Source organism: Callorhinus ursinus, unplaced genomic scaffold, assembly GCF_003265705.2.
Source record: "Callorhinus ursinus isolate GAN/ISIS: 27379988/994484 unplaced genomic scaffold, GSC_fseal_2.0 scaffold39, whole genome shotgun sequence".
In the NCBI taxonomy this organism is placed as follows: domain Eukaryota; kingdom Metazoa; phylum Chordata; class Mammalia; order Carnivora; family Otariidae; genus Callorhinus; species Callorhinus ursinus.
The window spans coordinates 7451322-7469797 of record NW_027397101.1 but is presented as its reverse complement, the minus strand read 5'-3'; the positions used below and the strand labels follow the sequence as shown (position 1 = coordinate 7469797).

Genomic DNA, 18476 nt, shown 5'->3' with positions numbered 1-18476 from the left:
CTTTTTTCTTAAAATATGTTGCGTTATTTGTTTCAGAAGTACAGATCTGTGATTCAACAGTCTTGCACAATTCACAGCGCTCACCGTAGCACATACCCTCCCCAATGTCTATCACCCAGCCACCCCATCCCTCCCACCCCCAACCACTCCAGTAACACTCAGTTTGTTTCCTGAGATTAAGAATTCCTCATATGGGACTGTTTTCTTACTTTCTTTTTCTGCCACTTCATTATTAACATATAGAAGTGCAACAGATTTCTTCACATTAATTTTGTATCTTACAATTTTACTGAATTCATCCATCAGTTCTAGTAGTTTTGTGGTGGTCTTTCAGGTTTTCTGTATATGGTATCATTTCATCAGCAAGTAGTGAAAGTTTTACTTCTTCTTTACCAATTTGGATACCTTTTATTTCGTATTGTTGTCTGATTGCTTTGGCTAGGACTTCCAGTACTATGTTGAATAAAAGTGGTGAGAGTGGACATCCTTGTCTTATTTCTGAACTTAGGAGAAAAGCTCTCAGTTTTTCCTCATTGAATATGATGTTTGCTGTGGGTTTGATATGTAAGGCCTTTATTATGCTGAGGTATGTTTCCTCTAGACATACTTTGTTGAGAGTTTTTATCATGAGTTGATGTTACACTTTGTCAAATGCTTTTCGTGCATCTATGGTCATATGATTTTTATCCTTTCTCTGATGTGACATATCGCATTTATTATTTTGCAGATATGAAGCCCCTTGCATCCTGAGAATAAATTCCACTTGATCGTGGTGAATGACTTTTTTAATCTATTGTTGGATTCGGTTTGTTAATATTTTTTTTTTGAGGATTTTTTTTTTTTGGCCATTTGATTCATCAGAGATACTGGCCTATAGTTCTTTTTTTGTTGTTGTGTCTTTACCAGGTTTTGCTATCAGGGTGATACTGGCCTTATAGGATGAATTTAGAAGTTTTCCTTTGTCTTCTATTTTTTTTGAATAGTTTGAGAAGAATAAGTATTAACTCTTCTTTAAATGCTTGGTAGAATTCACCTGTGTAGATGTCTCATCCTGAACTTTTGTTTGTTGTGAGTTTTTTGATTAGTGATACAAATTTATTTCTGCTAATCAGTCTATTAAAATGTTCTTCTTCTTCCTGCCCCATTTTAGTAGTTTATATATTTCTAGGAATATATCCACTTCTTCTACCACATACAATTTGTTGGGTTATAATGTTTTTATAAGATATTCTTAAAATTGTTTGTATTTTTGTGGGGTTTTTCATTATTTCTCCTCTTTCATTTCTGGATTCTCTATCTTTCTCTCTCTCTCTCATGAGTTTGGTTAGGTTTATCAATTTTATTGATCTCTTCAAAGAACCAACTTTTGGCTTCATTGATCTATTCTATTGGTTTTTTTTATTTTAGTCTTTATTTTTTTAAACAGTTTGTGGCTAATTTATCCATCAAAATATATCTTGACAGAGGTATGTAGAGTACAACCCGAAATCCTTAGAAAATAGTACTTAAGGATCACTGTCTCAGTAAAATCCATTACTATAATGTTTATTCAATCAATCTTTTGGGTTTTTCTTTTCTTTTCTTTTTTAAAAAGATTTTATTTATTTGAGATAGTGTGAAAGAGAGAGAGGTAGAGAGAGAGCATGAGCAGGGTGAGGAGCAGAAGGAGAAGCAGACTCCCCACTGAGCAGGGAGCCTGATGTGGGGCTTGGTCCTGGGACTCTGGGATCATGACCTGAGCCTAAGGCAGATGCTTAACTGACTGAGCCACCCAGGTGCCCCTCTTTTTTTAAAAAAAATATTTTATTATTTTTGAGAGAGAGGGAGAGGGAGCACAAGTGGGGTGAGGGGCAGACAGAGAAGGAGAAGCAGACTCCCTGCTGAGCAGGGAGCTTGACCTCAATCTCATGACCCTGAAATCATGACCTGAGCCAAAGGCAGACACTTAACCAACTGAGCCATCCAGGTGCCCCTGTTTTTTCTTTTCAAATTTTTACTTAAATTCTAGTTAGTTAACATATAGTGTAATATTGACTTCAGGAATACAATTTAGTGATCCAACATTACATATAACACTCAGTGCTCATTAAAACAAGCACACTCTCTAATACCCATTACCCATTCAGCCCATTCCCCACCCTCACCCCTCTATCAACCTTCAGTTCATTCTCTATAGTTAAGACTCTGTTATAGTTTGCTTCCCTCTTTTTTTTCCTTCCCATATGTTCATCTGTTTTGTTTCTTAAATTGCATATATGAGTATAATCCTATGGTATTTATGTTTCTCTGAATGATTATTTTCGTTAGCATAATACTCCCTACCTCCATTCACATCATTGCAAATGGCAAGATTCCATTCTTTTTGATGGCTGAATAATATTCCATTATATGTATATATCATATCTTCTTTATCCATTAATCAGTTGATGGACATTTGAGCTCTCTCCATAGTTTGGCTTTTGTTCATAATGCTGCTATAAACATCAGGGTGCATGTACACCTTTGAATCTGTATTTTTGTATCCTTTGGATAAATACCTAGTAGTGCAATTGCTGGGTCATAAGGTAGTTTGAGGAACTTCCATACTATTTTCCACAGTGGCTGCACCAGTTTGCATTCCCACCAACAGTATAAGAGGGTTCATCTTTCTCCACATCCTTGCCAACATCTGTTGTTTAGTGAGTTGTTAAGTTTAGCCATTCTGACTGGTTTTGCTAGAATTGCTGGAATTCTACAAATAGAAAAATGACCCACTTTTTGCAAGGTAGGAGGTGCAAAGAAGTGAATCTGAGAGGATATATTGGAAGATAAACTACAGGGGGTGGGAGGGAGCCTCTGTAAACTGGCTACTGGAAAGTGATATAGCAGTGAAGTGCAAAATCAGAACTTATAGAAGTCTGCTCCTATGAGGGACATCTCTGTCTGAAAGGTGCTCAGGTGGCAAAGTGGGGCAGAATCCTCGGTGGGACAGTGTGGTCTCAGGATCCCCAGGGTCACAGAAAGAATGAGAGTGACTGTGGCAGAATTCCCAAGCATGGAGTGGGGAAGCTGGCTACTATTAGTGAGGCCCGGAGTGGGCACTCAGCTAGGTGTTGCCATAAACTGTAAACCACAGCATGATTGGGTTGCTGCTCTCCAAGCAGGGGCCCAGCAAGCTGTGGTGAGACCCTGCTTCCTTCCCCAGGCAGATTGGTGTGGATGTGCACCCAGAAGTCTGCAGAATTTGGTGCACAGAAAAGTGATTGCTTTTCCCTGAGGATGCACTGAAGAGTGGGAGCCATGAGGGAACATACCTCAATATCATAAAAGGCATATACAAAAAGCCCACATCGAATATCATTCTCAGTGGGGAAAAATAGAGCTCTTCCCTTAAGTTCAGGAACACAACAAGGATGCCCACTCTCACCACTGTTGTCAACATAGTACCAGAAGTCCTAGTCTCAGCAATCAGACAACAAAAAGAAATAAACAGCATTCAAAATGGCAAAGAAGTCAATCTCTCTCTCTTCACAGATGACATGACACTTTATGTGGAAAACCCAAAAGACTCCACCCCAAAATTCCTTAAACTGATTCAGGAATTCAGCAACATAACAGGATATAAAATCAATGCACAGAAATCAGTTGTATTTCTATACACTAACAATGAGACAGAAGAAATAGAACTTAAGGAATTGATCCCATTTACAATTGCACCAAAAAATCATAGGATACCTAGGAACAAATCTAACCAAAAAGTCAAGGGTCTGTACTCTGGAAACTAGAGAACACTTAGGAAGGAATTGAGGAAGACACAAATAGATGGAAAAACATTCCATGCTCATGGATTGGAAGAATAAACATTGTTAAAATGTCTATGCTATCCAGAGCAATCCACACATTCAATGCAATCCCTATCAAAATACCACCAGAAGTTTTCACAGAGCTGGAACAAATAATCCTGAAATTTGTATGGAACCAGAAAAGACCCCAAATAGCCAGGGGAATGTTGTAAAAGAAAACCAAAGCTGGGGGCATTACAAAGCCTGACTTCAAGCTATATTACAAAGCTGTTATCACCAAGACAGCATGATACTGGCACAAAAGCAGACACATAGATCAGTGGAACAGAATAGAGACTCCAGAAATGGACCCTCAACTCTATGGTCAGCTAATCTTCAACAAAGCAGGAAACAATAGCCAGTGGGGAAAGGACAGTCTGTTCAACAAATAGGGTTGGGAAAATTGGACAGACACATTCAGAAGAATGAAACTGGACCATTCTCTTACATCATACACAAAGATAACCTCAAAATGAATGAAAGACCTCAATGTGAGACAGGAATCCATCAAAATCCTAGAGAACACAGGCAGGAACCTCTTTGACCTTGGCCACGTCAACTTCTTGGTAGACAGAGCTCCACAGGCAAGGGAAACAAAAGCAAAAATGAACTCTTAGGACTTCATCAAGACAAAAAGCTTCTGCACAGCAAAGGAAACAGTCAACAAAACTAAAAGGCAACCTATGGAATGGGAGAAGATATTTGCAAATGACATATCAGATAAAGTGCTAGTGTCCAAGATCTATAAGGAACTTATCAAACTCAACACCCCCCCAAAAAAAACCCCACAAATAATCCAGTTAAGAATGGGGCAGAAGACATAAATAGACATTTCTCCAAAGAAGACATACAAATGGCCGATAGACACATGAAAAAATGCTCGACATAACTCATCATTAGGGAAATACAAATCAAAACCAGGATGAGATACCACTCCACACTAGTCTGAATGGCTAAAATTAAGAAGTCAGGAAACAGCAATAGCTGCCAAGGGTGTGGAGAAAGGGGAACCCTTTTACACTGTTGGTGGGAATGCAAGCTAGTACAGCCACTCTGGAATATGGTATGGAGATTCCTCAAAGAGTTAACAATAGAGCTTTGACCCAGCAATGCACTTCTAGGTATTTATCCAAAGGATACAAACAGTGATCTGAAGGAGAACCTGCACCCCGATTCTTATAGCAGTAATATCCACAATAGCCAAACTATGGAAAAAGTCCAGATATCCATCGACAGATGAATGGATAAAGAAGATGTGGCATATACGTACAATGGAATATTACTCAGCCATCAAAAAATGAAATCTTACCATTTGCAATGATGTGGATGAAAGTAGGGAGTATTATGCTAAGAGAAATAAGTTAATCAGAGAATGACAGTTATCATGTGATTTCACTCATATGTGGAATTTTAGAAACAAAACTATCATATAGGAAGGGAGGGAAAAATAAAATAAGACAAATTCAGAGAAGTAGATCAACCATAAGAGACTCTTAACTATAGCAAAAAAAAACTGGGTTGTTGGAGGGGAGGTGGTTGGGGGGATGGGGTAAATGGGTGATGGGCATTAAGGAGAGCACGTGATGTAATGAACACTGGGTGTTATATGCAACAGAGGAATAACTGAACTCTACCCCAAAACTAATGATACACTGTATGTTAATTAATGGAATTTAAATAAAATGAAATTTAAAAAAGAAACTAGATTACAAAATAAGAAAAAATATACATATATATGCAAATAAAAGAAAATATAATGAAAGAAAAAATATATAAATATAAAGTATTATAAAAATAAAATTAAAAAATAGAAAGGGATTGGAAAAATAGAGAATACCTGAAAAAAATAATACTGACAGACTAAAGAATAAAAATACAAAGAATGCTATGTACTATTTCCCCCAAGAACTGAAGCTTTGTATCCCTCAATGATCAGTAAACTTTGTGTGAATTGTTTAAGCTTCTCTTCTGGGGGAGGGGTCTGTTGGGCTGATTCTCAGGTGGACTAGCCCTGTGGAAATGTGCCTCCAGCGTGCAGGAAGGCAAGGCTTGGTGTAAGCAGCTCTGGAATCCACTAGGTGGTGCTGTTTTGCTCTCCGAAGTCTTTCAAAATGGGCTCCTTGAATATGGCTGTGCCCCATTCTCTAGCCATAGAGCTGGAAGTTCACACCCCTCTTCAGTGAGCCTTCATAGAAAAACAATCACTCTTGTCTCCCCAGTTTCCATCAGAACTCTGTGTTCACCCAACCTGTGACTGAGCGTTTATATCTCAGACATGTGACTGAGTTTCAACACTCCAAATTTTAGGAACTCCCACAGCCTAGACACTGTTCCCCCCCAGGCGCTGGTGTGTGTGTGTGTGTGTGTGTGTGTGTGTGTGTGTGTGTGTGTGTCTCACCAGGCTTCTGCCTTTTGCTGGACCCATCCCAGGAAAGCGGTTACACAACCAGTTCACAGTTTATGGCAACACAGAGCAGAAAGCAGGCACCTAAACTCCATGTTCTCGGCCAGCTTCCCCTCTCCTATGCCTGGAAACTGCCACACTAAGGCATCAGCCATTCTTGTTGAGACCCTGGGGATCCTTAAGCGCATGCTGTCACACCTGGGGTTCCACCCCACTTTACCAACTGAGCACCGTTAAGCCAGGCACTTCCCCCACTGTAGCAGACTTCTGAAAGATCTGATTTTGTACTCCACTGCTTATAATACTTTGCAGTAGCTTCCTTATGCAGGCTTCCTCCCCTCTGGGGACGCACTGAGGAGTGGGGCCCCGAGTTCTCGGCTCCTCCGGGGTGGAGATTAGGAGGCCGCCATTTTCACTCCATATCCTCAGCTATACCACATCAGATTCAAGTCTCCACACCTCCTACCTTCCAAACAGTGGTCACCCTTCTACTTGTAGACTTGTAGCATTTGTTTTCTCAGATCTCAGGTTGATTTCTTGGGCGTTCAGAATGATTTGATAACTATCTAGTTGTATTGGAGGGATGAGAGACTTAGGGTGTCCCTACTCCTCCACCATCTTAATTCCTTTTGCACCCCTTCATTCATAACAACATTGTTTACAATAATCAAAATATGCAAAGAGCCCACATGTCTGTCAATAGATGAATGGGTAAAGGAGAAGTGGTGTATATATAAAATGGGATATTATTAAGTTATAAAAAAGAATAAAATGTTGCCATTTACAATGACATGGATGGAGCTAGAGAATATAATGCTAAGTGAAATAAATCAATCATTGAAACACATCTCAGTCAGTGGAATTTAAGAAACACATATTTCATATGTGGAATTTAAGAAACAAAACAAATGAGCAACAGAGAGAGAGACAAGCCAAGAATCACACTCTTAACTATTGAGAACAAACTGATGGTTACCAGAGGGGAGGTTGGTGGGGAGAACTAGTGAAATAGGTGATGGGGATTAAGGACTGCACTTATGATGAGCACTGGGTGATGAACGGAATTGTTGCATCACCATATTGTGCACCTGAAACTAATATGACACTGTATATTATCTCTACTGGAATTAAAATTAAAACAAAATACAAAATAAATAATAATGTATAATTAAAAAAAAAGAAATGCCAGGGGGCGGAGCAAGATGGCAGAGGAGTAGGAGACCTGGATTTCGTCTGGTCCCAGGAATTCAGCTGGAAAGGAATCAAACCATTCTGAACACCTATGAACTCAACAGGACAAGGACATTCTTTTCTTCTGAAAGAATAACAACAACACTCTGAACAACAGAAAAGCAACCATTGTCTGGAAGGTAGGATGTGCCTAGAAGTGAATCCGAGGCGATATTCGGGAGGATAGATGGCGGGGGAGGAGGCCTCCATCTGCCCCTTCTGGCAAGTAATAGAGCAGAAGAGCACAAAATTGGAACTTTTAGAAGTCGGCTCCACTGAGGGACATTGCTCCAGTGGCTAAGTGGGGGGTGGAACCCTCGTGGGACAGTGTGGTCTCAGGATCCTTGGGGTCACAGAAAGACCGGGGGTGCCTGACTGCAGCAGAGCTCCCTGGTCTCAGAGCGGGGAAGCTGGCTGCAGAGACAGAGCAGAGGAGTGGGCTCTCAGCTCAGGGTTGCCATAAACCATGATCTGTGGCACAGTCGGGCCACTGCTCCTCCAGCAGGGACCCAACAAGCAACAGATCCAGGGAGACTCCCCTTCCTTCCCGGAGAGGAGCGGCGGGGGAGCACCGCAGGGATCTGCTGGGTTTGGAGACTCCACACAGGGTTGTGTGCCAGAGATAGAAACACTAGGTCACAGGCCGGGTGAACACAGAGTGCGGCCGGAGCCCGGGGAGACGGGAGTGATTGACTGCTTTTCTCTGGGGACGCACTGAGGAATGGGGCCCCGAGTTCTCGGCTCCTCCGGGGTGGAGATTAGGAGGCCGCCATTTTCACTCTCGTCCTCCAAAGCTGTACGGAAAGCTTGCAGGGACCAAAAGCTCCCGAGAGCAAACCCAAGCAGATTACTTAGCCTGGACGGACAAGGGCGGGGCAATTCTGCCTCCGGCAAAGACATTTGGAAACCATGACAACAGGCCCCTCCCCCAGAAGATCAGCAAGAACCGCCAGCCAAGACCAAGTTTACCGATCAATGAGAATGGCAGAACTCCAGTGTTAGGGTAATACTGCACATAGAATTCATGGCTTTTTTACCATGATTCTTTAGTCTTTCAACGTTAATTTTTTTAACTCTCTTTTTTTAATTTTTCTTTTTCTGTTTTTCAACCAAGATCTTATCAATCCCTTTTTTAAAAAAACATTTTTATTTTTCATTTTTAGAGTCATATTCTATCCCTTCATAGTAGTTACCCTTATTTTTGGCATATATATATAGGGTGTTCTCTCCTTAAGATTTTGAGATACAGTTTCTTCTAACAAATCAAAATATACCCTAAATCTCTAGTGTATGGCTTTGTTCTAGTCTCCTGCCTGATCACATTCTCTCCCCCGCTTTTTAAATCTTTCTTTCTTTTAAAATCATCTTCTTTCTTTTTTCAAACAACTTCTTACCAATTCCTTTTATAAAATCTTATAATTTTCATCTTTACATTCATATTCCATCCCTTCATCATATCAACCCTTATTTTGTACATATATAAGTCTTTCTTTCTTTAAAATTTTGGGAAGCACTTTCTTCTAACAGACCAAAATACCCCCAAAATCTACTGTGTGGCACTGATCTATGCACCAGCCTGATCATATTTGATCATATTCTGTTTTTTTTTGTTTTCTTCTGTTTTTGTTTGTTTTTATCTTTTTCCCTTTCTTTTTTCTGTCTTTCCCTTTCTTTTCCGCTGGTTTCAGGTCTTTTCTGATTTGTTTAGAGTATATTTTCTGGGGATGTTGTTACCCTGTTGGCATTTTGTTCTCTCATTCATCTATTCTCCTCTGGACAAAATGACAAGATGAAAAAAATCACCTCAACAAAAAGAACAAGAGGTAGTACCATCTGCCAGGGACCTACGGACATTAGTATGATGTTGGACCTAGAGTTCAGAATCATGATTTTAAAGATACTAGCTGGGCTTGAAAAAAGCATGAAAGTTACTAGAGAAACCCTTTCTGGAGAAATGAAAGAACTAAAATCTAACCCAGTGGAAATCAAAAAAGCTATTAATGAGGTGCAATCAAAATGGGGGCACTAACTGCTAGGATAAATGAGGCAGAAGAGAGAATCAGTGATATAGAAGACCAAATGTTGGAAAATAAAGAAGCTGAGAAAAAGAGAAATAAACAACTACTGTATCACAAGGGCAGAATTCGAGAGAGAAGCGATTCGAGAAGATGAAACAACATTAGAATAATTGGGATCCCAGAAGAACAAGAAGGAGAGAGGGGCAGAAGGTATATTGGAACAAATTATAACAGAGAACTTCCTTAATTTAGGGAAGGAAACAGGCACCAAAATCCATGAGGCACAGAGAACCCCTCTCAAAATCAATAAAAATAGGTCAACACCCCGACATCTAATAGTAAAACTTACGAGTCTCAGAGACAAAGAGAAAATCCTGAAAGAAGCTCGGGACAGGAGATATGTAACCTATAATGGTAGAAACATTAGATTGGCAACAGACCTATGCACAGACACCTGGCAGGCCAGAAAGGACTGGCATGATAACTTCAGAGCACTAATGAGAAAAATATGCAGCCAAGAATACTATATCCAGCTAGGCTGTCACTGAAAATAGAAGGAGAGATAAAAAGCTTCCAGGACAAACAAAAATTAAGGAATTTGCAAACACGAAACCAGCCCTCCAAGAAATATTGAAAGGGGTCCTCTAAGCAAAGGGAGAGCCTAAAAGTAACATAGACCAGAAAGGAACACATACAATATACAGTAACAGTCACCTTAGGGGCAATACAATGACACTAAATTCATATCTTTCAATAGTTACCCTGAATGTAAATGGGCTCAATGCCCCAATCAAAAGACACAGGGTATCAGATTGGATAAAAAAACAAGACCCATCAATATGCTGTCTGCAAGAGCCTCATTTTAGACCCAAAGACATCCCCAGATCGAAAGTGAAGGGGTGGAAAACAATTTACCATGCTAATGGACGCCAAAAGAAAGCTGGGGTGGCAATCCTTATATCAGACAAATTCGATTTTAAACCAAAGACTGTAATAAGAGATGAGGAAGGACACTATATCCTACTTAAAGCGTCTATCCAACAAGAAGATCAAACAGTTGTAAATAACTATGCCCCTAATATGGGAGCAGCCTATTATATAAGGCAATTAATAACAAAAGCAAAGAAACACACTGACAACAATACAATAATAGTGGGGGACTTTAACACCCCCCTGCCTGAAATGGACAGATCATCTAAGCAAAAGATCAACAAGGAAATAAAGACTTTAAACAACACACTGGACCAAATGGACTTCACAGACATATTCAGAACATTCCATCCCAAAGCAACGGAATACACATTCTTCTCTAGTGCCCATGGAACATTCTCCAGAATACATCACATCCTAGGTCACAAATCAGGTCTCAACTGGTAACAAAAGGTTGGGATTATTCCCAGCATATTTTCAGACCACAGTGCTTTGAAACTAGAACTCAATCACAAGAGGAAAGTCGGAAAGAACTCAAATACATGGAGGCTAAAGAGCATCCTACTAAAGAATGAATGGGTCAACCAGGAAATTAAAGAAAAATTTAAAAAATTCATGGAAACCAAAGAAAATGAAATCACAACAGTTCAAAATCTTTGGGATGCAGCAAAGGCATCCTAAGAGGAAAGTATATAGCAATACAAGCCTTTCTCAAGAAACAAGAAAGGTCTCAAATACACAACCTAACCCTACACCGAAAGGAGCTAGAGAAAAAACAGCAAATAAAGCCTAAACCCAGCAGGAGAAGAGAAATAATAAAGCTTGGAGCAGAAATCAATGAAATAGAAACCAAAAGAACAGTAGAACAGATCAACAAAACTAGGAGCTGGTTCTTTGAAAGAATTAGTGAGATTGATAAACCCCTGGCCAGACTTCTCAAAAAGAAAAGAGAAATGACCCAAATCAACAAAATCATGAATGAAAGAGGAGAGATCACAACCAACGCCAAAGAAATACAGTTATAAGAACATATTATGAGCAACTATATGCCAGCAAATTAGATAATCTGGAAGAAATGGATGCATTCCTAGAGATGTATCAACTACCAAAACTGAACCAGGAAGAAAGAGAAAACCTGAACAGACCTATAACCACTAAGGAAATTGAAGCAGTCATCAAAAAACTCCCCAAAAAACAAAAGCCCAGGGCCAGATGGCTTCCCAGGGGAATTCTACCAAACATTTGAAGAAGAATTAATACCTATTCTCCTGGAACTCTTCCAAAAAAATAGAAATGGAAGGAAAACTTCCAAACTCGTTTTATGAGGCCACCATTACCTTGATTCCCAAACCAGACAAAGACCCCATCCAAAAGGAGAATTACAGACCAATATCCTTGATGAATATGGATGCAAAAACTCTCACCAAAATACTAGCCAATAGGGTTCAACAGTACATTAAAAGGATTATTCACCACGACTAAGTGGGATTTATCCCTGGGCTGCAAGGTTGGTTCAACATCCGCAAATCAATCAACGTGATACAGTACATTAACAAAAGAAAGAACAAGAATCGTATGATCCTCTCAATAGATGCAGAAAAAGCATTTGACAAAGTACAGCATCGTTTCTTGATCAAAACTCTTCAGAGTTAGGGATAGAAGGTACATACCTCAATATCATAAAAGCCATCTATGAAAAACCTACAACGAATTTCATTCTCAATGGGGAAAAACTGAGAGCTTCCCCCCTAAGGTCAGGAATGAGGCAGGGATGTCCACTATCACCACTGCTATTCAACATAGTATTAGAAGTCCTAGCCTCAGCAATCAGACAACTAAAAGAAATCAAAGGCATCCAAATAGGCAAAGAAGAAGTCAAACTACCACTGTTTGCAGATGATATGATACTTTACGTGGAAAACCCAAAAGACTCCACCCCAAAACTGCTAGAACTCATTCAGGAATTCAGTAAAGTGGCATGATTTAAAATCAATGCACAGAAATCAGTGGCATTCCTATACACCACCAACAAGACAGAAGAGAGACAAATTAAGGAGTTGATCCCATTTACAATTGCACCCAAAACCATAAGATACCTAGGAATAAATCTAACCAAAGAGGCAAAGAATCTGTACTCAGAAAACCATAAAATACTCAGGAAAGAAATTGAGGAAGACACAAAGAAATGCAAAAATGTTCCATGCTCATGGATTGGAAGAACAAATATTGTGAAGATGTCAATGCTACCTAGAGCAATCTACACATTCAGTGCAATCCCCATCAAAATACCATCCACTTTTTTCAAAGAAATGGAACAAGTAATCCTAAAATCTGTATGGAACCAGAAAAGACCCTGAATAGCCAGAGGAATGTTGAAAAAGAAAAGCAAAGCTGGCGGCATCACAATTCCGGACTTCAAGCTCTATTAAAAAGCTGTCATCATCAAGACAGTATGGTACTGGCAAAATACAGACACATAGATCAATGGAACAGAATAGAGAGCCCAGAAATGGACCCTCAACTCTATGGTCAACTCATCTTTGACAAAGCAGGAAAGAATATCCAGTGGAAAAAAGACAGTCTCTTCAACAAATGGTGTTGGGAAAATTGGACAGCCACATGCAGAAGAATGAAATGGACCATTTCCTTACGCCACACACAAAAATAGACTGAAAATGGTTGAAAGAGCTAAATGTGAGACAGGAGACCCTCAGAATCCTAAAGGAGAACACAGACAGAAACCTCTTTGACCTCAGCCGCAGCAACTTATTCCTAGAAACATCGCTAAAGGCAAGGGAAGCAAGGGCAAAAATGAACTATTGGGACTTCATCAAGATAAAAAGCTTTTGCACAGCAAAAGAAACAGTCCACAAAACCAAAAGACAACCGACAGAATGGGAGAAGATATTTGCAAATGACAGATCAGATAAAGGGCTAGTATCCAAAATCTATAAAAACTTATGCAACTCAACACCCAAAGAACAAATGATCCAATCAAGAAATGGGCAGAATACATGAACAGACATTTTTCCAAAGAAGACATCCAAGTGGCCAACAGACACATGAAAAAGTGCTCAACATCACTCGGCATCAGAGAAATCCAAATCAAAAACTCTATGAGATACCACCTCACAGGTCAGAATGGCTAAAATTAACAAGTCAGGAAATGACAGATGTTGGTGGGGATGTGGAGAAAGGGGAACCCTCCTACACTATTGGTGGGAATGCAAGCTGGTGCAGCGACTCTGGAAAACAGTATGGAGGTTCCTCAAAAAGTTGAAAATAGAGCTACCATACGATCCAGCAATTGCACTACTGGATATTTACCCCAAAGATACAAATGTAGGGATCCAAAGGGGTACGTGCACCCCGATGTTTATAGCAGCAATGTCCACAATAGCCAAACTGTGGAAAGAGCCAAGATGTCCATCGACAGATGAATGGATAAAGAATATGTGGTATACACAAGGCAATATTATGCAGCCATCAAAAGGAATGAGATCTTGTCATTTGCAATGACATGGATGGAACTGGAGGGTGTTAAGCTGAGTGAAATAAGTCAATCAGAGAAAGACATGTATAATATGACCTCACTGATATGAGGAATTCTTAATCTCAGGAAACAAACAGGGTTGCTGGTGTGGGTCTGGGATGGGAGGGATGGGTTGGCTGGGTGATAGACATTGGGGAAGGTATGTGCTATGGTGAGCACTGTGAATTGTGCAAGACTGTTTAATCACAGACCTGTACCTCTGAAACAAATAATGCAATATATTTTTTAAAAAAAAGAAGAAGAAGATAGCAGAAGGGGAAGAATGAAGGGGGGGATCAGAGGGAGAGACGAACCATGAGAGATGATCGACTCTGAAAAACAAACTGAGGGCTCTCGGGGGGGAGGAGGATGGGGGGATGGGTTAGCCTGGTGATGGGTATTAAAGAGGGCACGTTCTGCATGGAGCACTGGGTGTCATGCACAAACAATGAATCATGGAACACTTCATCACAAACTAATTATGTAATGTATGGTGATTAACATAACAATAAAAATTTAAAGAAAAAAAACAGAATGAGAAATTGTAAGAATCTGGGATGTATTGTCTCGTGGGAACCAAATAGCTACCATGTTTTTGTTAAAGTAAGATTTGCCATGTCTGTTGCCTGTAAAACATTTGGCTTATGTTCCTAGCCTTGCATTGCTAATGTTCCTTCTAGTTGCATCAGTAAATGTCTTCCTGTCATGGCCCACCACTTATGTGGAAGTTCACAATCACTCTGACTGTTGGGTCTGAGGAAAGGACCTCTTTACTGAGGAATATCATGCTGCTGTTTATATTGCTACTGTGGCATAGGGATATAAGTCACCTCCTGATATCTGGCTCTGGGGTCATTGAGGAAGAACACCAAGCAAAAATTGTATGGGCCAAAGATGTCAGAGGTGGAGTGTAGGAGTGCTGACAACACTGACTCTGTCTTTGATCCTCCATCTTGTTCTCCCCTCTGGCACACAGATGACACCACTTTAGATAACTACCTTGTGACCTCACCACCATGCCCCTCATTTCATAAAAGCTGTGATTAAGGTCCGGATAGTTTCAGAGAAGAGCTGAAGAGAATATCCACAGAGAATAGCTGCAGAGAATAGCTGTGTAGTGCTCTGGATCGTCTATCTACCCACTTACCTGCCCAGTTGCCCCTGTCAGTAAGTTACCTTGAATAAAACTCTGTAAATGGTATGGAGTAGTTTGCTTTGTGTTTCAGTATGAAAGTGATTTCTTACTCTGGAGGATACATTACCAATGCTCTTCTACTTCCTAACAGCTCCAGACATAGCCTCCAAAAAACTATTTGTCTACTGGATAACAAGTTCCCCAGAATAGAAGCTTGGACACAGGCAAAGGTAAATATTTTTTGAGCTTGGAAATAAACCAAATGAAAGCAATTACCATGTGGAACTGGCTAGTAAATTAAGGGGTTCCAAAAGAGATTTATGGTTTGTCTTTAGCAATCAATAAAAGAAATAACACCATCAAATATTTGGAAAATAAACTGCATGCTTCTATATAAGCAATGCATTAAAGAAGAAACCAGAAGGAAAAGATAAATATCTTGACCTAAATGAAAATGAAAACAGCATACCAAAATTTGTGAGATTCGGCTAAAGGAGTGCCTGGAGGAAAATTTATCAGTTCTACTATGTATATTAACAAAGAATAAAGATATAAATAACTGATCCAGCCTCCATCTTAAAAACAATAATAAATTAAATGTAAATAAAGGATGTGAAATGATAAAGACAAACACTCAAAACTATGAAGTAAAAGAAAGGAAAACTATAGAGAAAAATCAATGAAACCAAAACCTGGTTCTTTGAGAAGAGCAACATAATTGATAAACTTCTAGCCAGACTGATCAGTAAAAAAAGAAGAAGAAGAAAGTCATAAATTACTCAAAATAGGAATAAAATGGGGGAACATCACTATGGTGTCTATAGACAATAAATAAATGGATAATAGTATATTATAAACAATTTTATGCTAATAATTTATCTGGATGAAACAGACAAGTTCTTTGAACAACATAATCAACAAAATTTACTAAAGAAGAAATAGATAACATGAATAGCACTGTCTATTAAACACATTTAATAATAATGTAAGTCATGTACCAAGACCACTATTTCATCCTTTCCACACACAAAAACGCTCCAGACCAAAATGGCTTTTATAGCAAATTTTACCAATTTTTTAAAAAATGTCAGTTCTGCACAGCCACTTAGAAAATAGTAGAGATGGTAACATTTTCCAACTCATTTTCTGTGGCAAGTTTTACCATTAAGCAAGAATCAGAGGATATTACAAGAAAAGGAATATATAGATAAATATCCCTTTAAACCCCAGTTATAAAGATCCTTAACAAACATACTGATGAGGATGTGGAGCAATAGAACACTCTTGCACTGCTTGTCGAACTATAAAATGGAACTATAAAATGATACAAATATTTTAGATGTTCTGTCACACCACTTGCATTCAATATTGGTCATCTCAGCCAGTTCAATGAAAGAAAAGAAAGAATAAAATTGATACAGATTAAAAAGGAAGAAGTAAGGGGTACCTGGGTGGCTCATTCGGTTAAGCATCTGTGTCTTGATTCTGGCTCTGGTCTGTTGGACTTCATGTCTTCCTGGGTGTGGAGCCTACTTAAGAAAGAAAGAAAGGAAAGAAGGAAGAAAGAAAGAAAGAAAGAAAAAGGAAGGAAGGAAGGAAAGGAAGGAAGGAAGGAAGGAAGGAAGGAAGGAAGGAAGGAAGGAAGGAAGGAAGGAAAAGAAAAGAAAAAGAAAGAAAAAAGGTTAAAAAAAAAAGCTTTTTATCTTGATGAAGTCCCAAAAGTTCATTTTTGCTTTTGTTTCCCTTGCCTTTACAGATGTGTCTTGAAAGAAGTTGCTGTGGCCAATGTCAAAGAGATTACTACCAGTGTTCTCTAGGATTTTGATGAATTCCTGTCTCACATTGAGTTCTTTCATCCATTTTGAGTTTATCTTTGTGTATGGTATAAGAGAATGATCCAGTTTCATTCTTCTGAATGTGGCTGTCCAATTTTTCCAACACCATTTTTTGAACAGACTGTCCTTTTCCCACTGGATATTGTTTCCTGCTTTGTTGGAGATTAGTTGACCATAGAGTTGAGGGTCCATTTCTGGGGTCTCTACTCTGTTCCATTGATCTATGTGTCTGTTTTTGTGCCAGTATCATCTTGTCTTGGTGATCTCAGCTTTGTAATATAGCTTGAAGTCAGGCTTTGTGATGCCCCCAGCTTTGGTTTTCTTTTTCAGCAATTCCCTGGCAATTTGGGGTCTTTTCTGGTTCCATAAAAATTTTAGGATTGTTTGTTCCAGCTCTATGAAAAAATGTCAATGGTATTTTGATAGGGATTGCACTGAAAGTGTAGATTGCTCTGGGTAGCATATTTTCACAATGTTTATTCTTCCAATCCATGAGCATGGAATCTTTTTGTGTCTTCCTCAATTTCTTTAATAAGTGTTCTGTAGTTTCTAAAGTATAGATCCTTTACTTTGGTTAGTTTATTCCTAATTATCTTATGGTTTTGGGTGCTATTGTAAGTGGAATTGATTCCTTAATTTCTCTTTCTTCAGTCACATTGTTAGTGTATAGAAATGCTGATTTCTGTACATTGATTTTGTATCCTGCCACGTTGCTGAACTGCTGTATGAATTCTAGTAATTTGGGGGTGGAGTCTTTTGGGTTTTTCACATTATCATGTCATCTGAGAAGAGAGAGAGTTTGACTTATTCTTTGCCAATTTGAATGTCTTTTACTTCTCTTTATTGTCTGATTTTTGTTGCTAGGACTTCTAGTACTATGTTGAACAACAGTGGTGAGAGTGGACATCCCTGTAGTGTTCCCTGATCTTAAAGGAAAAGCTCTCAGTTTTTCTCCATTGAGAATGATATTCACTGTGGGCTTTTCATAGATGGCTTTTGTGATATTGAGGTATGTTCCCTCTATCCCTATATTTTGAAGAGTTTTAATGAGGAAAGGAAGCTGTATTTTGTCAAATGCTTTTCTGCAAGGTTAGCTTGTACATTTGGGATTTTTCTAATTTTTTGAGAGAGGCTTGAATGGCTATGTACTTCCCTTTGGGGGCCACCTTTGCAGTATCCCATAGGTTCTGAACTGATGTGTTTTCATTTTCATCGATTTGCATGAATTGTTTAAGTTCCTCTTTAATTTCCTGGTTGACCCATTCATTCTTTAGCAGGATACTTTTTAACCTCCAAGTGTTTGCATTCCTTCCAAATTTTTCCCTGTGGCTGAGTTCCAGTTTCAAAGCATTGTGGTCTGAAAGTATGCAGGGAATAATTTCAATCTTTTGGTATTGGTTGAGACCTGATTTGTGACCCAGAATGTGATCTATTCTGGAGAAAGTTCCATGTGCACTGGAGAATAATGAGTATTCTGTTGTTTTAGGATGGAATGTTCTGTATATATCTACAAAGTCCATCTGGTCCAATGATAGTAGGACACTTCAACACTTCACTCACAATGTTAGACA

General features: G+C 39.1%; 1 long non-coding RNA gene across 2 annotated transcripts in view; it reads left to right on the top strand.

The window, feature by feature from the left end:
* LOC141370599 (uncharacterized) overlaps positions 1-17549 on the top strand; it is a 32172-nt gene extending 14623 nt beyond the window's left edge. The window contains exons 2-4 of one of the 2 annotated variants that reach the window (XR_012374771.1): positions 14912-15102; positions 15222-15300; positions 16827-17549. This is a non-coding gene — a long non-coding RNA (uncharacterized lncRNA). The remainder of the gene's footprint in view (positions 1-14911; positions 15103-15221; positions 15301-16826) is intronic. The other variant, XR_012374770.1, reaches the window with a different exon arrangement.
* The last annotated feature ends 927 nt before the right edge of the window (positions 17550-18476 follow it).